The sequence below is a fragment of the Mauremys reevesii genome, linkage group 7, assembly GCF_016161935.1.
Source record: "Mauremys reevesii isolate NIE-2019 linkage group 7, ASM1616193v1, whole genome shotgun sequence".
NCBI classification, from domain to species: Eukaryota; Metazoa; Chordata; order Testudines; family Geoemydidae; genus Mauremys; species Mauremys reevesii.
This window is the reverse complement of record NC_052629.1, coordinates 123,480,708-123,504,272: the sequence shown is the minus strand read 5'-3', so window position 1 is coordinate 123,504,272 and position 23,565 is coordinate 123,480,708. Positions and strand designations below refer to the sequence as shown.

The following is a 23,565-nucleotide window of genomic DNA, read 5'->3' as shown; positions in this document are numbered from 1 at the left end:
ATTCTGTCAGTGTGCAGTTCACCCAGCTGCCAAGGAACCATGAGACACATGCCAAACAAAACCATGTTGCACTATATTTCAGTTCAGAGGAGGGCCAGTGAAAGAAAAATCCCTGGGATACAATGGAGCTCAGACCTAGGGTGAGGGCTGAGCCGTCCTGACAGATGATCCCAAGGAGCTACCATGCCTGGGGAGACAGCCCGAGCTGATCTTTGCTGTTATTGTTCACAAAAGACAAAGTTTCTGACTCTACACTGTGTGTGGATTTTGTTTTGAGCAGGTTGGGAGAGGCATGTGTTCACACTGGTCTAATTTCCCTCTCCTCCATTTCCCCTTTTCAGCCTCCTCCCTCCAAAATATTCCCAATTAACAGTCAATTGTAGGGGTTTTCACAGTCATTCAGTTCCTGAGGCAGCTGGGCATCAGGAGGAGAGAAAGGGAACAGCAGCTGCCTGGGAAAAGGCCAAAACGTAAAGGTGGAGAAAGAGAAGGAAAGTAAGTTTTGCAGCTAAAAGCTGTGTGGGTATATTTATAAATTGTTTAAAAAACCCTCCCCCCTCCCCATCCCCATCCATTAAACACAATGATTTCCATGGAGATGCATCATTTTGCATCAGGTACAGGGACATGTTTCTTTTGTTTGCCTGTGTGGTTTTAAGGTGCACCACTGTGAGTTGATGCATCATTATGACATCACTCAACAGGGCCAATCGACAAATTGAAAAGTGGCTTTGGACAATCAGTTTCCCCCAGCATCAGTCTCCTAAGGTTATGGTGCTTCTGCAGGAAGACGTGCCGGGGGAAGGGATCAGGCCTGGAGGTGGGTGACGATTGTATAGGATGAATTTATAAATAGATACAAAGCATATTTCTAAAGTGTGCCCTGGCTTTGCAGCTTCCAGAAATTCCTAATCCATTGGGGTCAGTGGGGCACTTTGCTTGTAGGACTCCCTGACCCCACAGGGAAGGTTGAGGGGCTGGAGGAAAACAGACATCAGGTGCCCTTGTCAATCCTAGGGTTGCTGTCTGCTAGGACGCAGGAGTGGCAGTCAGGTCAACAGCCCCCACATAAGATAGGTAAGCAAAGCAATGGCTGGGGAAGTGCACGGGGGAGTTTGAATGTACAGGATGATCTGGGGGATTCTAGGGCTGTGTAGACACACTCAGTCTCAATCCACAAATGGTTCTGGGATTGGTGCTGGTTTAGAACACCTCAAAAGCCAAATACATGTTCAGTTTGGTTAGATTCCAGGCTCTGGGTGAATATTTTACATAGCTCTAGTATTCTAGTATTCTAGTATGCGATCTTCTCTACCGGCTTGATCCAAAGCCCACTGAAGTCAATGAGTATCTTTCCATTGACTTCAATATACTTTGGATCAGGCCCTAGATCTGCTTTAGGACTCAATCCTGCTGTGACTGAAATCCAGGCCAACAGCCCCTTCGACTTCACCTGGAACAGGACTCGACACTGACCTTATGAGGTGAGCTGCATGGGCCCCATTGATGACAAAGGGAGTCCGCCTGATTCAAAACCATTGCAAGTTTGGGCCCTTCGCTTGTAAATCCAGGAGAGACGTGTTATGTCATTACGTAAAACAGATCTGATATTCTTCATCCAAACATTCAGAGAACGTGGTTCTCCATGCGGTTGCACGTGGAGTTGCTTACATTTTTTGCCTAGTTGTGTCTTTAATATTTTACATACTGGTTCCTTAAAACAGTCAAGTGTCTTTGATGCACTGGCCTGTTGGATTTTAAATCCACTGCATTTCCATGCTTTTTTTGATCCTTTGCTACAGGGTAAAGCTATTCCATTCTTCCCTGCTGACCATGCATCACAGGGGGCAAGCTGAGTGCTCGTTAGCAGCGTGCAGTTTGGTAGTAATCTTCCATCTTGCAGGTTGCAGAGCATTATGGTTGAAGCCCAGCAATTTTCAAAAACAGAAGCCTAAACTTCTCCTAAGGGCAAGATTTTTAAAAGGCACAGATGGCTTATAGGCACCTGCCATTGCTTAGGGTGGGATTTTCAAAAGTGCCTAAGTGACTGACTTTTGCTGCCAAGTCAGTTAGGTGCTTTTGAAAACCCCACCCTAAATGCTGTGTGAGTGTTTGAAAACCTCCACACTGAATCCACAGTTAGGCCCCTTAATAAACTTTGCATGATTTTCAAAAGTCAGTGGGAGCTCCTTGGTGCTCAGAACTTCTGAAAAACCAGCCCACTTATTTAGGTGCCTAAGTATGGCTTTAGGATCCTGACTTGAGGCCCAATTTTTGAAAAACTTAATCCTTGGTTTTAAATTTGTTGATATGAAATAATGAAAGAGCCTTTGCTGGTTGTTTGAAATGGATTGTTGGAATGGGCATTGTCAGCTTTTGGAAAACTATCAGAGAGTCTAAACTCAGTGAACGTTCTTACCTTTCCAATTAAACCTTGTAATAAAATAAATCTTTCCAATTGGAAATCCAAGCTGCTCCTCAGCCTGCAATAGGCACTTTGCCCACATTTTTAAACAGGGTTTCAAGATTTTAATCTTTAGTTGCGGGGCGGAGCGTGTGTGTATGAACACATGTTTAATATCCTGGCATAGCTTTGCTAATTTTTATCCTAAAAAAGAGACCACCCATACCGCTGCAGAAGATCAATTAACAACAAGCCCTACAAATCCTACATTTTCTAGTTTTCAGAATCTGGCAGCTTCTGAAGCACCCAATTTCATATTATTTTAGGAAGTCCATTCACAATCTATGTCTCCACAGCGAAGGATAATCTCTTTTGATGTTTCACAAAACAAAAAGAAGGGCTGTTCTTTGTGGTGTTTTTAAAAAAGGATTTTAAAAAAATGCTGTCAGTAGCTATTCCCATAATAACAAGACAAAATCAGTAGAAATAATCGCCCTTGCTCTTCATCTTAAAAACAAGCATGTTTCCGTGAGACTGACTCCACGGGTTCAATCTGACTTACAAAAGAGCTCATTCAAAACTTTCCTGTTATCTGTCAGTAACTTGCCACAAATCAATGTAATATACAGTCCTGCCCACTACAGCGCTCACCAACAGCTTTTGAACTCTTGCCGTGGTAACTATGAATTTTGTTCACTCTCAGAAGTCAAATAGTAACACAGAGGCAAACCCCACAGCTTGAATGACTGCATACTATGGATTCACTTATTGATGTTTCTCAGAAAGAGAAGTGCTGGGCTCCAGAAGATATTTACAATGATCTCTCTCATTCCAATGCAGGCTTGCTTCATTAAAAAGTACACTCCTTATTTAAGATTCCTCACACATTCTTAAACAGCATTGATTCCATCCAGTTCCTGACCTGTAACTAACAATACTGTCAGTGAAGATACTTTGATTTTACCCAGAGTTTGGCAAAAAAACAACAACCTGGAGCTGAATGACTGTGACTCAGACAGAACACTTCCTAATTGGGCAGTTCTCAATGAGCCTCCTTCAGGTTCTACCCCATTAACCCCCACCATACCTTTCAGATCTACCAGCTTACTGAGCTGCCAGTCTTTGCCTTCGCTCTGCCAATGATACCAGCCTCAGTTACCTGCAGTACCTCCCACCTTCTCCCATGGCTCCCACGCTTGGGGAAAATCTCTGCCATCTTATTCTTTTTTTCCTCCCTCCCTAAAGCCTCCCTCTGCCATGATGCCTGCAAAATACTTTTACTAGACAGGCAAGTGGTAGCGCTGACTTCTGCTTGTCTGCTGAAATTCGTTTGTTTCATTACTTCTCCCTTCCAACCTGCCCCCATTCGCTTTCCTGTCTTCTCCACCTCTTGTGCCCAGATATCTGGACTGTGAACTCTCTGGGGCTGTCGGCTTTGTTACTTGTTTGTACAATACCTATCACAATGGGGCCCTGAGCCTTGCTCACACTATTTAATAGTCACATAAATGTTTCGAGGCCTGGACTCCACCTTAATTTTTATTATTTCTTTGCATAACAAATTAAGGTGGGTCCCAAGCCTCTAAACATTCATAAGCAGGGCTGACTGGTAAAATAGTGGGAGGAATATATTACATGCAGCTCCATGTACATTCAAGAGTGAAGAGGAGAGGAAATTTCCGTAAATGACACGGCTCTTCGGAGGGCCATGCTGGATCACAGATAGTTAAGGGGAGGAGGAAATACCTGGGGACAACAGGTCTGCTTCCCAGCATGTATCAGTGGTGGGCAAATCTCCAAGCGACTTTGAGATCTTTATTCATTGGAGCCTGAAACTTGTAAGGGATATTTACCAATGTGCTAAACAAAACCACCCAGCTTAGTACAGCTCTTACTATGTGTGTATTAAACTGGGGATATATAAGGATGAAAGGGGCATTTAGGCTTTGGAACACTGATGGCTGAACCTGCTGTAATGGCACATCAAGCTAGCGATATTTCTGTCCACCGGGAAGGCAGTTTTACCCAACAGAGAACTCTGAATTCCAGCAAGATGCAACATCCTCTTGGGGAGATCATCAAAGCATGTCCTCTTTCCTGCCATGAGAGTGGAAAAGTTGTTGCATTCAGCTAGGAAGAAATGGTGATCGAGCCACGAAACGAGGATATCTACCTAGAACCAGAATGTGTCCATTGCCATGAGTATGGCAGAAGACAGTCCCCGCTAAGGGCAATAGGTCGCAGGCCAATGCACCAGAGCTGCCACTTGCATTCATGCTGAAGACAGCTAGTCATGGCCATTCCAGCCTCATGCCTGACATAAGTTAGGAAATCTCTACTGCTGCAGAATGAAACTGTACATCACCAGGATTCCCACATGATTCTTCCCTGGTCCCTGCATACTTCTTCTTCAGCTACCCCTCGATGTGAGGATGATGTCTGCCAAGGGGATTCATTGGTGAGTTTTTAAGTGGCTGAGGAGCCCAATTCTTGCCCTGCAGATTTTCCCACAGAAGTAACAGGTGTAATCTTGGAGGAGACAGTTGGCGGCTGAGCTGTGCCCTTTATTTCCTCCTTTGTTATAAACAGAGATATACCCATCTCATAGAACTAGAAGGGACCCTGAAAAGTTATCAAGTCCAGCCCCCTGCCTTCACTAGCAGGACCAGGTACTGATTTTGCCCCAGATCCCTAAGTGGCCCCCTCAAGGACTGAACTCACAACCCTGGGTTTAGCAGGCCAATGCTCAAACCACTGAGTTATCCCTCCCCCGCCTTGTTGCTTCTCTGTCTCATGAGCACGTCTGTTCTCCTCAAAGCAAGCTATGGCTTGGTGTACGGTGTGGCGCCACTGTGTACAGTTCCACGCCGAGTCCTCCCAGTTTGTTGGGTTGATGGCTCCCTTTTTAAGATGTACTTTCAATATGTCTTTGAAACGCTTCCGCTCCCTCCGTGAGCCCTTCTTCCCTGACTTAACAGAGAGCAGAGTACTTGTTTCGGGAGGCGAGTGTCAGGCATATGTACACATACCAGTGGAGTTGGTGTTTCATGACCTGTGTTTCTATACTGCTGATATTGGCTGCAGAGAGAACACTGATGATGTTAGTGTGTCGGTCTTCCCAGCTAATCCTGAGAATCCTCCTGAGGCAGCGCTGCTGGAACCACACCAGCCGCTTGAGATGTTGTTTGTAGGTTACCCAGGTCTCACACCCATAGAGAAGGGTGGGGATGACAACCGCCTTATAAACCAAAATCTTGGTACCTGTTTGCAGATCCCTGTCATTGAAGACTCGTTGGAGTAGTCTTCCAAAGGATATGCCGGCACAGTGGATCCTGTATTCAATTTCTGTGTCAATGCTGGCTGTTTGGGAGAGGTGGCTGCCAAGGTATGGAAAATGGTCCACATTTTCCAGGGGTTCTCCGCTGATGGTGATTTGTGGAGTACAAAGAGTAGTTTGTGCAGGTGAGTGCTGGTTTTCCCGATGGTGAGAGAGAGACCCAAGCTGTGATAGGCATCTGCAAAAAGATTTAGGGTGCTTTGCAGGTCGGCCTCTGTGTGTGCAAGAATGACAGTCATCTGCATACTAAAGGTCAGTGATACCAATTCTCATGATCTTAGACTTTGTTTGGAGATGTTGAAGATTGAGGAGTTGGCCATCCATACAATACTCAACACTATCCCATCACGAAGGCGATCATGAATGAGAATCAGGATCACAGCAAGGTAAATGGAGAAGAGTGTTGGAGGAATGACACAGCCCTGCTTGACACCAGTGCAAATGGTGAATGGTTCAGTCTCTGAGCCGTTGCACAAAATGGTGGCAGGTGACTGCCACCCTGCATACTATATTATATTACAACTACCACTACAGCCTCCAGGCCAGAGCCTAGGCTGGTGTAAATCAGCTACACTGAAGTTAAGTGGAACAATGCCAATTTACAGCAGCCAAAGACCTGGCCCTGTGAATATGTATATGTACACACACACACTGTTGTATCTTTAAATTAGTTCCAGGCACAGAAGCATTCAGAGAATGTTTTTACAGTTGACCTCCTAGTGAATACTAGATTGACTTGATGACAGTGATTGAATCTCTCTTGGGATCCATATGCAATCTTACTCTGCTGAAGGTGGAAACTTGATGCTCTCAGACATTCTAGGTATCTACAGGGCTCTACCACACAGCAAAGACATTAATAATGTCTAGTATACAATACAGTGGAAGAATGTGTCATGCTTAATATCACAAACACACACTGCTAGTTTCATTTCAATGCTCACTCTAATGATTGCAATTATTGATTTTTAATACCAGGATATGTCCAAAGCAGTTTTGGTGAAAGGTTACTTTAACCAAGCCTCTAATGGCTACTGAGCATTACAAAAGCCTTTTGAAGTATTCAAGATTTCAGTTGCAAAGTCAAACAATTTCCAAGTGACAGCTTCCACTACTGAGATGTACGTAGTTGCATTTTACTTTCCACCTACCCATCAAAACAGTGGTTACTCTCCTTTTCTCTAGAAAGCCCACATCTTATTACAGAAGCAGTTGTTGCTATATTAAGGAACTGTCACCATTTCCACTGTACCTCTCATCACCTGCTTACATACAGCATTGCAGCTGATATAGTAGGAATATGCTGTGTTCTGGAATTCCTGCAACAGGATTTACGAAAGGACATCTTTTCTCAGAGACCCTTTCTTTAGACCCTTCGCTGTGGTTTGGCATGCTTTTAATGCATGTATTCTTTCAATTTCATTGTTTCCCTTTGCAGCTCTTTTTTGCAAATCTTAGCCTGCCTCTCTGTTATTTGAAGGTTATATTTGTGCTTTGTGAGATATTCTGTCTCTTCCAAGATTATCATCATCTATTAAGTGTATGCGAAAACATTAAAACTCATTTAAATGACGGACCATGGTTTAAGCATAATTATCAAAGCCACCTCTTTAAAATCAATATCAACAAAGCATGCACACTGCAGTTAAAATTTAAATTGCAACAGAGATAACTTTTTCTGTTTATATATCTAAATTATGCATCTGAACAGAAGTGTTAATTATTTGTTATTAAGATGCTCAGCTAATATCAGACCTTAATTAGTCTTTAATATTACACTAAAGTATAAAGGTATTGATTAAAAGTCAAACGTTCTCTCTTCAGCTCTCCGTGCAAAATTAAAATGAGGGAATGAAGGTTTGGTTTGGTTTGGTTTGGTTTGGTTTGGGGAGTTTCAAGCATTTGGGTTTATCTGAACTTACTTCTTCATGGGCTTTTCTTGGAGTCCTAAATAGAAAAAAAAAACAATGGCAAATATTTAACTAAACTTACGACTTTACTAATAATTATTTATGAATGGATCTGTTCGTTCTGTAGCTGAGACCTTCAGAGACTGGTCAGCAACATGTGAATCATATAGATTCAATATCCTCATTACTAATCGTAGCTAGATGTTCTGATGCAAATCACTGCAGGAAAAAATGATGCTCCAATGGCATCTTGGTTTAACTGAATTTGGGGAACACTGATGAGGGAAAAATTACTGTGTGGAAAACAATTTCAAAATGTGGTTATCTTTGTACAGAATTCATTAAAAAACCCCAGCAATAAAGTTATGCTCATTTTTTTGTTTTTTAAAGGTGACAGCTGTTAATTTTTAGCCCTTGTGTAATTTGTATTTCTAATTCTATTTGCACTGGTATGTCTATTTTCCTTTTGGGAGTGGCTTGAACCTGCTCACAAGCTCACAAACCTTGCAGAAGTCTTGGGTAAATGCGGATGGAGTTAATGCGAGACAAGTTCTTCTTCTTCTTCAGCTTTGTATGCGGCTCGAGCATCCATACTACACATCATGCTGAGATCATGTCTTCTGTCTGATCACTCAGCACTTATTAGCATGCAAATACCGACTGACTTCTGTGTAAACCAGACTGAAAGGCATTCATTCAAAGGGGCTAAATATGGCTGGAACCATTTGTAAGAGGCACAGGTATCTTAGTCACAGTAGGTGGGTGCTGGTAGAAAAGATGACTAATGGGTGGACCCAGGGGTAACTTCTTCTACTGATGTTGTCTTCTTCTACTTGATCTCTCTGGTCGGTGCTTTCTGAACCCATAATAAATAACAATAGGAAGGTCTCTAGCATTAAGGATCCAGTTCTGCAAGGTACTCAGTACCCTCTGTATGTAGCAGGGACCTTTTCACATGTTGCTCAGTTGGCGTCAGCTCCTCAGACATTTCAGTTCCATTTCTAGCCAGCACTATTAGGCTGGCTGACTAATGCCAGTTCTCCCATTTTTCTCTTTACAAACTCTGAAGTCTAATAATTTTTTTCCTGATGGAAGAGATTTCTTTCACGATGGTCAGAACTATATGGATTTTCTTTTCCTTTCAACACCTTAGCCATCTCCTTAGAATTCTGAATTGCTTTCTTAAGTACAAAGTCCTTCTCTGTGAATTTTAAAAGCTTTTCTATCACAGCCTGAAATGCTTTGTCAGATATCCATTTAGGTCCTGGTACTACTTCAGAGTCCCAGACTCATTTTCCCCCTTTATCTTCAATAGTTTTCTTCAGCAATTTTTGAATAAACATAACTATGAAAGGATTCCAGACACCGCTATCCTGATATAAGAAGATATTTCATCTAGTTGGGTTTTCAAGAACATTGAACTCCTTCCAAATTGTGAGGATTATATAAAATAAGTAAAAAGATTATAATATATGAATTGTGTATATGTGGCTAGAGGTTTTTAAAAAAAAATTGGAAAAAAATAAAACTAAGGAGACAAAACAGACTGTTAGCTTGTTAGGATGAAGTTTTCTGAATCTAGATAACTTCTGTAATAGCAATTTGACAGATGAAGTCTAGCTTTAGAAAAAAATAAATCCTAACAAAAGGCAATCATTTTCATGCAAATTACAAGAGTTAAGACTCTGGTTATTAGCATCCAAACTAGAGAAAACTGTCAGCCTTCATCATCCGTAGACAAATGTTTTAATTTGAAAATTTCACTAGCAAATTTTCAAGCAACAAATATGCCCCTTTATCAACGTCTACCTTCATTCACAATTTGCAACTTCATAAATAAGAAGTCTGAGGCCATGAGTTCCATATCATTCAGCAAACAGCTTCCTGTGACTGTGTGGAGTTCTCATTAAAATAAAATTCAGATGAAATACAACACTGGAAAACCTCTGCCTTCAGAAAAATATGGTGTACATATCTCCTCCTAAATTACAGGAGAGATGTGAATTCTGGCTCACCAGACCATAAGAGATCCTAGAGGCTAGGCTATTATGGTTAATGAACCGTTTTCAGTCCAACTACTCTAACCTGAGAGGTTATAGACTGAAAATACGCCTGTAACTTGTGAACTTTTTTTGTATTCATTTATTTAAGATCTCAATTAAAAACCCACCCTCACATATTTCTTGTAGATCAAGGCACTTTGATCCAATCAAGGAATTTATGTACTAACTGTAGCACACTGGAAGGCCTCTTGTGCTGTGCTACTAATCAAAAGGCAGAGATGCACTTAAACGATTCATAATAATGGTATTGTGACACGGAGCTGTTCAAAAACTTGGATCTCGGGGGGAGGGAATAATTAATGACATGTTCTCAAGATGATTGAATAATTCCCTCCGAATGCTGACAAATGATAGAGTCAAACACTCAGCAGAGACACTGCTTTGCCTGTCTCCCCCTGCATCCTTAAGGGAGGTAAGTGCCTTAGTTGCTATTTTACCAGGGGCAGCTCTAGGCATTTTGCCGCCCCAAGCACGGCAGGCAGGTTTGCCTGCGGAGGGTCCGCTGGTCCCGCGGGAGGTCCGCCGAAGCCGCGGGACCAGTGGACCCTCCGCAGGCAAGCCGCCGAAGGCAGCCTGCCTGCCGCCCTTGAGGCGACCGGCAGAGCGCCCCCAGTGGCTTGCCGCCCCAAGCACGCACTTGGCGTGCTGATGCCTGGACCCGCCCCTGTTTTTTACATATAACATTCTGCTTCCCAGAATGCACCACTTATCCGAGGGAAATGGATTTCTGTCCTCAAGAACAGTCTCAGAAGTGCTTGCTACAAAAGCAGTCATAAGAACATAAGAAAGGCCGTACCGGGTCAGACCAAAGGTCCATCTAGCCCAGTATCTGTCTACCGACAGTGGCCAATGCCAGGTGCCCCTGAGGGAGTGAATCTAACAGGCAATGATCAAGTGATCTCTCTCCTGCCATCCATCTCCATCCTCTGACGAACAGAGGCTAGGGACACCATTCTTACCCATCCTGGCTAATAGCCATTTATGGACTTAGCCACCATGAATTTATCCAGTCCCCTTTTAAACATTGTTATAGTCCTAGCCTTCACAACCTCCTCAGGTAAGGAGTTCCACAAGTTGACTGTGCGCTGCATGAAGAAGAACTTCCTTTTATTTGTTTTAAACCTGCTGCCCATTAATTTCATTTGGTGACCCCTAGTTCTTGTATTATGGGAATAAGTAAATAACTTTTCCTTATCCACTTTCTCAACATCACTCATGATTTTATATACCTCTATCATGTCCCCCCTTAGTCTTCTCTTTTCCAAACTGAAGAGTCCTAGCCTCTTTAATCTTTCCTCATATGGGACCCTCTCTAAACCCCTAATCATTTTAGTTGCTCTTTTCTGAACCATTCTAGTGCTAGAATATCTTTTTGAGGTGAGGAGACCACATCTGTACACAGTATTCGAGATGTGGGCGTACCATGGATTTATATAAGGGCAATAATATATTCTCAGTCTTATTCTCTATCCCCTTTTTAATGATTCCTAACATCCTGTTTGCTTTTTTGACCGCCTCTGCACACTGCGTGGACATCTTCAGAGAACTATCCACGATAACTCCAAGATCTTTTTCCTGACTCGTTGTAGCTAAATTAGCCCCCATCATGTTGTATGTATAGTTGGGGTTATTTTTTCCAATGTGCATTACTTTACATTTATCCACATTAAATTTCATTTGCCATTTTGTTGCCCAATCACTTAGTTTTGTGAGATCTTTTTGAAATTCTTCACAATCTGCTTTGGTCTTAACTATCTTGAGTAGTTTAGTATCATCTGCAAACTTTGCCACCTCACAGTTTACCCCTTTCTCCAGATCATTTATGAATAAATTGAATAGGATTGGTCCTAGGACTGACCCTTGGGGAACACCACTAGTTACCCCTCTCCATTCTGAGAATTTACCATTAATTCCTACCTTTTGTTCCCTGTCCTTTAACCAGTTCTCAATCCATGAAAGGACCTTTCCTTTTATCCCATGACAGCTTAATTTACGTAAGAGCCTTTGGTGAGGGACCTTGTCAAAGGCTTTCTGGAAATCTAAGTACACTATGTCCACCGGATCCCCCTTGTTCACATGTTTGTTGACCCCTTCAAAGAACTCTAATAGATTAGTAAGACACGATTTCCCTTTACAGAAACCATGTTGACTATTGCTCAAGAGTTTATGTTTTTCTATGTGTCTGACAATTTTATTCTTTACTATTGTTTCAACTAATTTGCCCGATACCGACGTTAGACTTACCGGTCTATAATTGCCGGGATCACCCCTAGAGCCCTTTTTAAATATTGGCGTTACATTAGCTAACTTCCAGTCATTGGGTACCGAAGCCGATTTAAAGAACAGGTTACAAACCTTAGTTAATAGTTCCGCAACTTCACATTTGAGTTCTTTCAGAACTCTTGGGTGAATGCCATCTGGTCCCGGTGACTTGTTAATGTTGAGTTTATCAATTAATTCCAAAACCTCTTCTAGTGACACTTCAATCTGTGATAGTTCCTCAGATTTGTCACCTACAAAAGCCAGCTCAGGTTTGGGAATCTCCCTAACATCCTCAGCCGTGAAGACTGAAGCAAAGAATCCATTTAGTTTCTCCGCAATGACTTTATCGTCTTTAAGCGCTCCTTTTGAATTTTGATCATCAAGGGGCCCCACTGGTTGTTTAGCAGGCTTCCTGCTTCTGATGTACTTAAAAAACATTTTGTTATTACCTTTGGAGTTTTTGGCTAGCCGTTCTTCAAACTCCTCTTTGGTCAAAGGATTTAGGCCTCAATTTGGAAAAGCATCCCAAATTCAGGACAACACTTTATCACATGTGCTTAATTCTCATTGAAGTCAATAGGACTGGAGCACCCACTACTGGCACCTCAATATTTTGGTGGTAGGTATACAGGACTCTTCATTCATCACTCATTTCATGCCACCCAAGCCTCTGTGGGAGTGGGGCCATGACACTTAACCTGTGCATGGGGAAGAAAACCTGACTCTCTCTCATCTGAGGATGGTGGAAATGCTGCTCAGTACACAACAGCAGCTCAAGGAGAGTGCGAAGACAGAGCACTTGCCCTCCACGGCTCCCTGAACCCTCTACCAGGCTTAGCCAAAGCTGCTCCAAACTCTAGTCTATTATACACCAACCCATTGTGTTGCCACCACTGTCACTAGAGTGGCCCAGAAATAATCTCATAATGATAAAGACATTAAGAAAGGGGAGAGGACCTATATCTTACCTGGTCCCTCTATACAGGAGTGTGTGCCTGCCCTGGTCAGGGAGGTTCACAGGATAGGGCTGCGTGCCTGCCTCTCCTCCTGGTTTCCAAGGCAGCCAGAGAAGCCATTATTTTTAATCCATCAACATCCACCCGGAATCTTGAGACCTTTCCTTTAGGATGTGGGCCTGGGTGAAGAATTGGGACTCTGTTGGGCTACCCTTGCAAATATTGACTAGTCCGACAGGCAGCTTGCTGTGCGAGCCGCATTGAGCAAGTTACACCTATGCTGCGCTATTCCTACTTGCTCCCGAGAGAAAACAAAGCCTCATGTGGTCTGCGTCCTGGGAACCATACAGATAATTATTTCCTTATCATTCTGTTGCCAGGTGAGATCAGTGGAGCTGCTCCTGTGAAAAGTCCTGATATCTAAATCCTGGCAGATGGGTGAAAAGGTGTTTTTGGTGGTGGTTTACTCACTGTGGAACAGACTCTGTTTCCAGATTAGCAGAACTTCAGCTAGGGTATACAAGGCTATTTATATTATATATCTACACACACACATACATACAGACACACACACACATCCTTCCCTTATCCGGTTTAGTCATTCCTGTAGTATTTGTCCAACAAATATGGATGCCTGGGCTGTAAAGGCAGTAAGTGGTCGGAGGAATGGATATGCAAATGATCAGAATACCTTCTCTTTTCATTTGACAGGACTCCAAGACACAGATCTTATAAAGAAGTGAAGGAAAGCTACCACCGAGATTCCGCTCAGCTCCATCAGGCTGATCCACTTCAAATGCCACGGATATTTTTGAAAATAAAGTAAGTGGCTTGATTTTCCAGAACGAGCTAGAGGTGCTCAGCACTTTGGAAGAAAGAGTCATTCATGTCAAATTAAAATGGTTTCAAAATATTAGTAATCATTTTACATTTTGTAAGAGTTAGGAATGAGAATTTGTTTATGGGGGGGAAGAACCGAGAAAAAAAACTGTACTTAATATTATACATGACTATAGCAGAATGAAAAAGATTTTCGTTATATAAGATCATTAAAATGTATCACCTTAATTCTTACTCTTCTATACCAAGCCTGCTAAATCAATAACCTGACCATCCTCCCTGCCAAAAGGAAGTGTTCAGAACAAAGACTTGTACACACAATCAGCATGTTCAGACTATTAGTGTACCAAAAGGGAAGAGTTCCTTCAGTTCAGTGGATGAAATTATATGGGGAAGAAGGGCAAGACAAAGCCTTACGTGCTACTTACCAGCTGTAGGTGCCTGTATATGGACCTGATCATTCAGGTATCTCTAAGGTATCCCACACAATGCTAGTTGCTACAGTACCGTGACCTGCCCATTTGAAGCAGTGCCTATGTTGCCAAGCTCTACCTTTCTTGCGATAGTTTTGTTTGTACTGGTCTTTCCCGATGTGCAGTCATACGTTTTGGTTGAAGCTTATGTCCAAGGCTCCACCTTTCTGATTATTTTTTTGGTCATCTCCTCCTGCTGTCTTACCCTAGGCAGAGTTTGTTGATTTCAGGCAATAGTTTATGGCCCATTTGTTCACCCAGGTCATTAAAGAATCAGAGTTACAGAGTGTAAGGCCAAAAGAGACCACCACATCATCACTGGCCACCAACACTACTCAGCACCTGCACACTAAACCCAATGACCAAAATTAGGCAAAGGTATTACATCTCCCAGGAGATTAAACTATTATGTCTAGTCTCCACAGGCAGAGAACAAGAGGGACCAAGGTGCACCGATGTCCGAGCCCCCCGCAACGTCAGGGAAATGATGTACCTAGATAATCCTGGCAAGTGACCTACAACCCACGCTGAAGAGGAAGGTGAAAAACTCCCAAGGTCACTGCCAATCTGACTTGAGGGAAAAGTCCTTCCTGATCCCACATATGATGATCATTTAGACTCCAAAGATGTAAGCAAGATACAGTCAACTAAGCACATGAGAGAGAATTTAAGCCTGTTGACAAATTACGACATTTAGACTCAGAGTACTGGCCCACCTCGTCCCGTGTCCCATCTCCAGTCATGGCCATGTCTGATGCTTCAGAGCAAGGAAACAAAAACAAACAAAAAGAACCCCAACCAACCAACCACCACCTCAGAATGCCCTGGGAGGGGAAAAAGTCCCTTCCTGACTTCTGCAGGTGACCGGCTGAAGCCCTGAAGCATAAGAGAAAAGTTTTGTATTTGTTTGTTTTTAACATCTGCTGAACTAAAAAACACCTGAATGGATTTTGATGAAATTTCTGTTCATATAAACCATTCACTTTTGTGCTGACACTAAATATAAGAAATGTAATATGCCCAAGAGGAGTTTTTGTTTATAGAAAGTTGTGGGCAACTGAAAAAAGAGAGTCGATGGGGAACATTATTATAGAAGTTGCATTTCAACGTTAATTATATTAATGCAGTTTCTGGTCCCTGCTATAATTTCACATCATCATAACCTTGTTCTATGTCACCAGCCCAATATACTCAGTAATTCTTATTTATTCTTAATCTAATTTTACAAAAGGTCATCACAGTCATTCTTTCTAACTAGCAAAACGTTTGTTTATAATCCCCACCCCTGCCATATCTGATCAAGTTACAGTGAAATGTACACCTGCAGAGGGATATGCAAATAGTGTTCACAATACATATTCAAAACAGAAATCTTCTTATTACCTAGTGAGATGGACCTCATTTTGAGACTGAGGTGTTATAGGCTTTTAAACTGCTGCAAGATTAAAACTCCAACTAGCTTCAGACGATGCAAAAATCATAACTTATTTTAAAGACTTTGGGGTGGGGGAAAGAGTGGGAGTGTTCCAAATCAGAGCTAACCAGCAGACACAGATCTGTATCACTGAGTCTCATTTACATCTTAACAGTGTTTTAATAAATATTATGAGTCAACAATTAGCCATGTAGGGGAATATAAACTGTCAGTATTCCTAATTTTTTATACTGAGCGAGTTCTGCAAATAATATATTATTGAATTCGTAGCTGCTGAGTGATGCCTTTTCATGACACTCAGTGCTTTCCAAACTCAGTCTTCCAGAAAGGAAACTGGGTCTAAACATACTGTTTGCATTAGATACATATGGCCCAATTTTCACAGTGACTGCGCAGATACAACTCCAACTTAAATCAGTAGGAGCTGCTAGTGTTCACCCCATTAGAAAACCAGGCCCCGGTGCAAACTCTGGTGTTCTACAAAGACACAGTGCTTGCCCTAAAAGGCTTATAAGCCGAGCGCCTCCTTCTAGGAGCAGCATGGGGACTCCCCCTTTTTGAAGTCAATGGAAGTTGCGGGTGTTTGTCCTCTCAAAGGAGACCATCAGTTCCTTGCAGGAGTGAGTCTTAAGCACAGAACATATGGACAGGTTATAGAGGCTGACAACTAAGCAGTGATGCTTAGCATGGATCTTTCTAGCTCCAGAGGTTTAGATTTATTTGGTAAACATTTCTTTAAGGAGAGTGCTGAGGCCCCTGCCCTCTTGAGAGCAGCACGGTTTCAAGATGGCCCTAAAACTCAACTGTGTGGTATGATTTTATAAGATTTATTCAATACCTTCATTATCTCTGCATGGACTGGTAAAAGCTCAAAGGACTGTGCAGTCCAATGAAGTTCCTTGGAAACAAATACATGAGAAAGAGGAAAATAGCCAAACCAAAACAAAAAGCAATCTCCTAAAGGAATCAGTCTACAATACTCGGAATGTAATGCTCTTAAAACATCCCCATAGTATAATCTTACTGAAAATTGCTCCCAAGGGAGAGATCCAGGAACTAGTATGAGTCACGTGTGTCAGTGAACACAATTATGCTGAATAAATAACTGAAGCAGGGGCCAAAGGGAGTTCAAGCACAAATGTACTGTTCCCCAGGCAGAATATGCAGTAGGAAGAAAATGGATCTCTTGTTTGTTTCTCTTTCTATTCTGTCAATCAATCTATTTCCTTTCTCTGGACACCCCCTCCCCTAAGGCTGAGGGAGCTTTGCTAGAGAGAGAAAGACGTAATCCCACACAGCAATAAAATCAGTGAGCAAATCTCACAAATAAACTGTGCCCAGGAAAGTCCCTTTCAGCACCAACACTGGCATTAAAGGGATTTTGCAAATGGTGTCAGAATCGTGCTACTGGAATAGTTTTTTCCTGCAGAATCATGTGCAAACTACCTCTCTGGGAACTTGTTTCCCAAAAGGGAGCACCTTATCGTCCCCAGGGGAAAGATACACTGGCTTTCATTGGGAAGACCTACCCCCAGCTTCACACATTTAGCCTATGGTCTTTTAACTTGTTCAACCTATGGGTAAGAGTTCCTGTGTCTCTCTAATTTCTATACACTAGAGTACAATCAGTGTGTCTATGACCATGGCAGATATAGGGCCCAATCTCTTGTGACCGATCAGGGCTGGAAATGGGAGCATCATACCATAGAAAGCCACAAATCTCCCTTTTCCAATGGGACAAGGCTTTCGCTTCCAGCCTTGAAAGGCAGTGATATGACTGGAACTTTTTACGTGCATTTCTAGACATTCTAAGTTGTAACGGTTCCAAAATGTATTATTGCCCCCTTCTTCCAAGGCCTCCACAATGGCTCTCTCAGGTCTGCAGGAACCTGGCTTTACAAACAGATCGGCCTGATCGTGGGTGTTTGTATAAACTTTTGTGTTTCTCACAGTACAGCAGATATGTCAAGCATTCAAATTACTATGTCATTTGACTCTGTGATATAATGTGAAACCACCATCACCCACATCAACACAGTCACTGTTTACACAGTATTCAGTGCACTAAAAGCAAATGGCGACAGAAGAGGAGGCTTTAAACAAAAACGTGGCCTAAACAGCATATGCAATCATGGAGGCAGGGAGCAGACTTAATGTTTTCATTCCTGTTGGATTCTGATGGCCTACTTAACTCTCTTAGGACTCTGCCAATCCTGAATCACGGAATATTAAACGGCATGGCATCCCACACCAGCCTCCGTTTTCATACACATGCCTCACACACACAAGGATTTTTATACTGGAAATTGTTTGCAGGACGCAGTCAATGCCTTTTGAATAAACATTGCTTAGCCCCTCGCAGGGTTCAGTTCTGCTTCCCTCCCATCCATCACTTTCTTCCTGCCCAAAATATCCATGGACTCCCAGCGGGGCCAGGGCAGACTAGCAGTGGCAGGAGAAGCAGGATCTACCTCCCTATCAGAACGTTCTTAAAGTTTGTAATATGAAATTGATCAATAATCTGAGCGAGCCTCAGGAGCTCACCTCTGGCTGGCGATCACACAGGTAGCTGACAGTTTAACAAAAGAGATAAAGCAAAAACGAAGATTTCTTATGCACCAGCCCCCTCTCCATTGGCTTTTGGTGCTGCCCCCCTCAACCCCCAATGTTTTGTACTGAGGTTTGTGGCTGCCAAGGGAATGCTGCTCAGTGATGCCTTACTGTCTGAGCATTGTGAACACTAGCCGAGCTGGGGAGAGAGAGAACTTGTAAATGGGTGCTCTGGTACCATGCTGGCTAGTCGCTGTCACTGCACAGCCTTTTTAAAAAATGTAACTGATTTAATCCTCATTACCAGGAAGCAGTGGCTTTACGTCCAATTTTATTGTGCACAATAAATGATAGACAAATATCAGATGATTTAGGGACTCCCGGATGTTAGCCTACTGGAGCAATGAATTGGGTTTACCATGCAGAGTGCCAAATTCTCCTTCCACTTGCACCAGCGTCCTCACTCAGAAATCAGTGGAGTTACTCCAGATTTATACTGATGCAGCTGAGAGCAGAACCTGGCCCAGTCTCTGAGCAGTGTCAAGGTAGCATCCACTGCCTCCTTGCACTGAGGATGACAACAGCCATGGAACTTAACTGGGAACTTCAAGTGACTTTTTTTCCTTTTTTATATTGACCTGGAACCTGATCTGAATTCCTAATGCAGGAGCCAAGCTACCACGGGGTACGATTTATGATTATTTTCATAAGACAGGCCTTGTCAGGGATTTTTGATTTGATTTCATTCAGTTTCTCTATTGCAATGCCAATAAACAAGTTTCACATTTTGAGAGTGTAGTGCATTCAAGGCTGGTGGAAGGCAGGGATGGACCCTCTTAAATGTGATTTCTTGGTGTCCTCAATTCTAGGAGCTGTTCCTAGGGGCACTGAGTTTTAGATGATGTGGAAAGGAATTTCTTGGTATCTCCCTCCCCCCATACAACTACTTTTAGTAATTATTTGAACAAGATTTAACTGAGATGAAAGAGCTCGTTTTGCCCTTTGATGTGAATACATAACTAGCATTAACATTTTATTATTAATGGGAGTTGTGGACACAGTGAGGGAAGAACGCATTCCCCTAATTCCTATTTTAAGCTAATGCTTTGCAGAATTCTTGTAGCTCTAATAAGCAACAAAATGGGTAAATAGTCTGTGTACCGAAAGTATCCATGTTAACAGCACACTGAACACACATATTATTAGCAGGAATATTTATCAGCATCCAGTATTAAGGTGACAAAACAGCTTCCATTTATAAGCGCCAATTTTCAACATAACTTTTTCAGAACTTTCTGACATATTCACCTTTTGGGGCTGTTATTTTCTATGGGGTTGGACTTCCCCTGAAAGTGAATTTTTCTGGAAAGGGTGATCAAAAATTATACAACCAGTTTGAGTTATAAGAGAATAAAAAGCATAAATTCACCCCAGTGGGAAAACATTCTATCCTTATTTATATACTGTATTTAATGTATTTATTTATTTAGGAAGAGTTGGTGTAAACGGGTCGGACTCACCCCTGCAGCGCCTCCTGTTGGTGACTCCGCGGAATTAGCTGGGTTTCCAGCACAGAGCACCCTCTGCAGGCCAGTGGTCCGCCTGTTCCCTGGCCCCGAGTCCCTCCCTGGACCCTGGTGCCCTTTTACATGGGGGTGCTGCCCCCTGGCAGTAACCCCTTTCTCTCAGGGAACCCCCACCCTCTATCCCCACCTTGCCTCAGTGTATGGCCACTGCCAGTCATTGTCTAGTCCCACGTCCTGGGGCAGACTGCAGTATCAGCCTACTCATCACTGGCAAGGAGGGTTTGGACCTGCTGCCTTGGCCTACCCCTGGGCTGCCTCTGCAACCCCCAGTACCTCTTAGCCCTCTGCTAGGCCGCAGCCTGGGGCTTTCCAGGCTGGAGCTCCCCAGCTCCTCAGCCTTTCCCCAGCCCTGCTTCACTCAGGTATCCAGTCTCTAGCTCCCTACAGCCAGGCCCTTCTCTCTCTGAATACAGAGAGACAGTCTTGGCTTCTGGCTTCCCTGGCCTTCTTATAAGGCCCTGCAGCTCTGTTTGGGGCGTGGCCCCAGCTGCAGCCACTTTCCCAATCAGCCCAGCCTAAAGCCCCTTCCCAGGGCTGTTTTAAAGCCCCAAATGGGCAAGAGCGGGTAGCCACCCCACTACAGTTGGGTAAAACCAGCTGTAATCTGAACCTTGACAGGGAGTGAATCCCCACCAAGGGCTTGTCTGCAGGGGAAAATTCACCAGTACAGAATAATTATACCACTATAGCTAAGCTGGTGTGACTCCTGTACAGATACTCTAATGCAAGAATAGAAGTGACTTATTTCAGGAATAGAATATCCACACTGGGAGTTATGGTGCAGTATAATTATTCCACTATAATTATGCCAGTCCATTTCCCCATGTAGATAAGGGATAAGATCCAGTGCATCCATGTGTCTTTGCTATTTTCTTTTCTTTAAAAGGCATGCTTTGGTCCTGCTTTGAGCAGGGGGTTGGACTAGATGACCTCCTGAGGTCTCTTCCAAGCCTCATCTTCTATGATAAGCAATTGAAAAATTATACTGCTCAACATGTTCAGTGACGTCTGCTCAGAGTTCAGCAAAGCCTAACTAAGCTCCAGCTCCTTTGTAACTAATACTGGGTGAAAATTTTTTGATGAATAGAAATTTCATCAAAAATGCAGTTGGGGGAGGAGGGGAGTTCTGAAACTTTTTGTGAATCGGAGTCTAATTTGATTAATAGTTTCTGCCAAAACCTTTTTTTTTTTTATTCCTCCCTTGAAGTAAAAGGTCCATTATTCATGTAGCTCTATGTGTGAGATCATTTTTATTTTCTCATTGCATGGTCTACCGGATTCAGCAGGGCCGGCTCCAGGCACCAGCGGAGGAAGCACATGCTAAGGGGCGGCACTCTGTCCATTCTTGGAGCAGCACAGTTTTTGTTTGTTTGTTTGTTTTGCTTGGGACGGCAAAAATGGTAGAGCCGGTCCTGGGATTCAGACACGGAAATAGTAGCTTCTACCACACAACATATGGGGTGCACCATGCCACCAAATTAATGTTGCTATTGGAATGTAATGTTTCCATTTCCAGACCTTGAAATTTTAACTGTGGAGGCATTGTGGTGCATTAATGTTGATTTTGCAATTTATAGGGCATCTTAATGATATCACACTGTTAATTTCTCTGCTAAACTTAAAAGGTTAAATCCTTCGCATGTATTTCTTACATGAAAATGTGATTTGTTTGCAAAACACTGGATAGAAATTAAATTAACAAAACAATCAATTTAATATTAAGCCAGTAAATAGTATCCAACAGAACAATAATTAATCTGCAGACTGTTTTGTGAATTCAAACAAAAATAATTGTAGAATTAATGTTTATTTTGATTTTTGCACATTAACAATTCTGTTGTTTAGACATGCTACATACATTTGTCCTGTGCCATGATTAATTTTACATGAGAGCGGAAAAAATTCTGTACTGTATGGTGGTTTTGGTGTACATTTTTACAAGCAGTAGCAAAATGCTTTCTCCAAAAAGGGGCAGCAGAGAAGACAACTGATAGATTATACGCCATTAAGTTGTCACTAAGCCTACATTGTACATCTTCCCTCGAGTGCAATTCTCGGATGTTTACCTTTTAAAAAAATTGGTAATATTTTACCTCTAAAAAATTCCCTGTAAAAATGAAGATCAATGGGGCGAGTGGGGAAGTGTACACAGTGCTTAGTACAAAAAATAGTCAATATAAAAAATATTACTGCCTTTCCACAGCAAGGGAGCCATTTTATCATGAAAGGTTTGTATATAAAGAGCAAAATATACATATTACCAATAATCTGCTGCACAATCTTTTTCACAAAGTTGCTTTGTCCCTCACAGGAGATGACGGATAATGGTATTAACTGCAGTAATCCTGGGCTGATGTGCGAAACATACCAGAGTATAATCTCCTGTCAGTCAATGTCATGGCGTTATATAGGAGACACTCAACTCGAATGGAACCAATCCTGCCCTCTTTCAGCAGGGAAAACCCCTCTGAAATAAACAGAAGCCTTCTCTGAGTAAGGATGCAGGATCCATCCTGTAGAATGGATCCCTGCTGCCCATGCTTAATGACACGGATGGAAATAGGATTCTGCAGGCGCACAGGACATCCAGATGCAGGAGTGAGCCAGCGGTGTGGCCCCTACCAATACTGTACATGGAAGGGGCAGGTTCTGGCCTCCTACCCTTTGTTAGTACAGAGTCTGCTGCAATGGAGCCAAAATCCTGATTGGGGTAGAAGGCTAGATTCCGACTTGTAAAAATGTCCCTAGCCCTGCAAGACCACAAACTGGGTCTCTTCACTCAAAGGGTGGCGGGATACCAGGAAGCAGGAGCAAAAGCAGCCAAAGCAGGGACTCTGGAGATTCAGAGATCTTCCTACCATTTTGCCCGGACTACGTTTGCCCTGTGCTGATTGGCTATTTGCTTCAGCCCCCTCCATCTCTCTGATAGGCTACATCTAGATTTGTGCTGGGAGGTGCAATTCCCAGATCGTACCTGGGGGTCAGGCAGGATTGTACGTGGGAGTTAGCCTGGGAGATTCAAATGTAGACACGCATCCATAGTATCTTCACTCCACACCTGCCTCTGCCACTCTCTTCTTCCCGGCCCTCTCTCCCTCACCTCCTTCCCCTCCTAATTAGTGTCACACCCTGCAAAAAAGAAATTGTGACAGTTACAGGCCATGTCCTGCCATCACATCACTCACTTTGCTGATGTGTTCTAGCCCTCTTCCTGCCCTGTGTCTGTCTGGTCTATTTAGATTGTAAGTTCTTGGGGGCAGGAGCCAGCTAACAGTCTGTGTTTGTACAGGGTCTATCACAACGAGGCCCTATTCTTGGTTGGCCCTCGGACATTGCCATATGATACACAAGTAATAAAACAATAATAAAAAGGAGATGATGAATTAGCACACCATTTCCTCTGATACAGGACATACCTGTTTTCTGTAAAACAGGCTTAAAAGTATATTTTCTATTGACTTTTTTGTAAAAATATACAGAGAATGCATGTTGTCATTAGGAAATAAATATGAATACGGTGGCATACGGAAAAGAGTGGTTTGCATGCATACACACGTATGTGCATACGGTAACAAGATTGCCTTCATCTTCTTACTCTGTCTTGTTGCGGATTTTAAGTATCTCTGTCTCAGGTGAAGTGGTTCTTTCCTATCAAAACAAAAATCTCAGAGGGACGAAAGCTGCCAACTGTGGGAGTGGTAGCATGTGAAATTGCTTTCTTGATTCTTCATATGCTCTGCAGTTATAAA

General features: G+C 42.7%; 1 protein-coding gene and 1 long non-coding RNA gene across 43 annotated transcripts in view; one reads left to right on the top strand and one right to left on the bottom strand.

Moving 5' to 3' along the window:
* Positions 1–23,565, bottom strand: part of FHIT (fragile histidine triad diadenosine triphosphatase) — a 997,853-nt gene that overhangs the window by 75,056 nt on the left and 899,232 nt on the right. The window lies entirely within an intron of this gene.
* LOC120368950 overlaps positions 720–23,565 on the top strand; it is a 32,159-nt gene continuing 9,313 nt past the window's right edge. Inside the window, exons 1-3 of one of the 2 annotated variants that reach the window (XR_005582862.1) lie at positions 720–820; positions 13,644–13,754; positions 14,662–14,784. This is a non-coding gene — a long non-coding RNA (uncharacterized LOC120368950). Of the gene's footprint in view, positions 821–13,643; positions 13,755–14,661; positions 14,785–23,565 lie in introns of those variants that run through there. The other variant, XR_005582861.1, reaches the window with a different exon arrangement.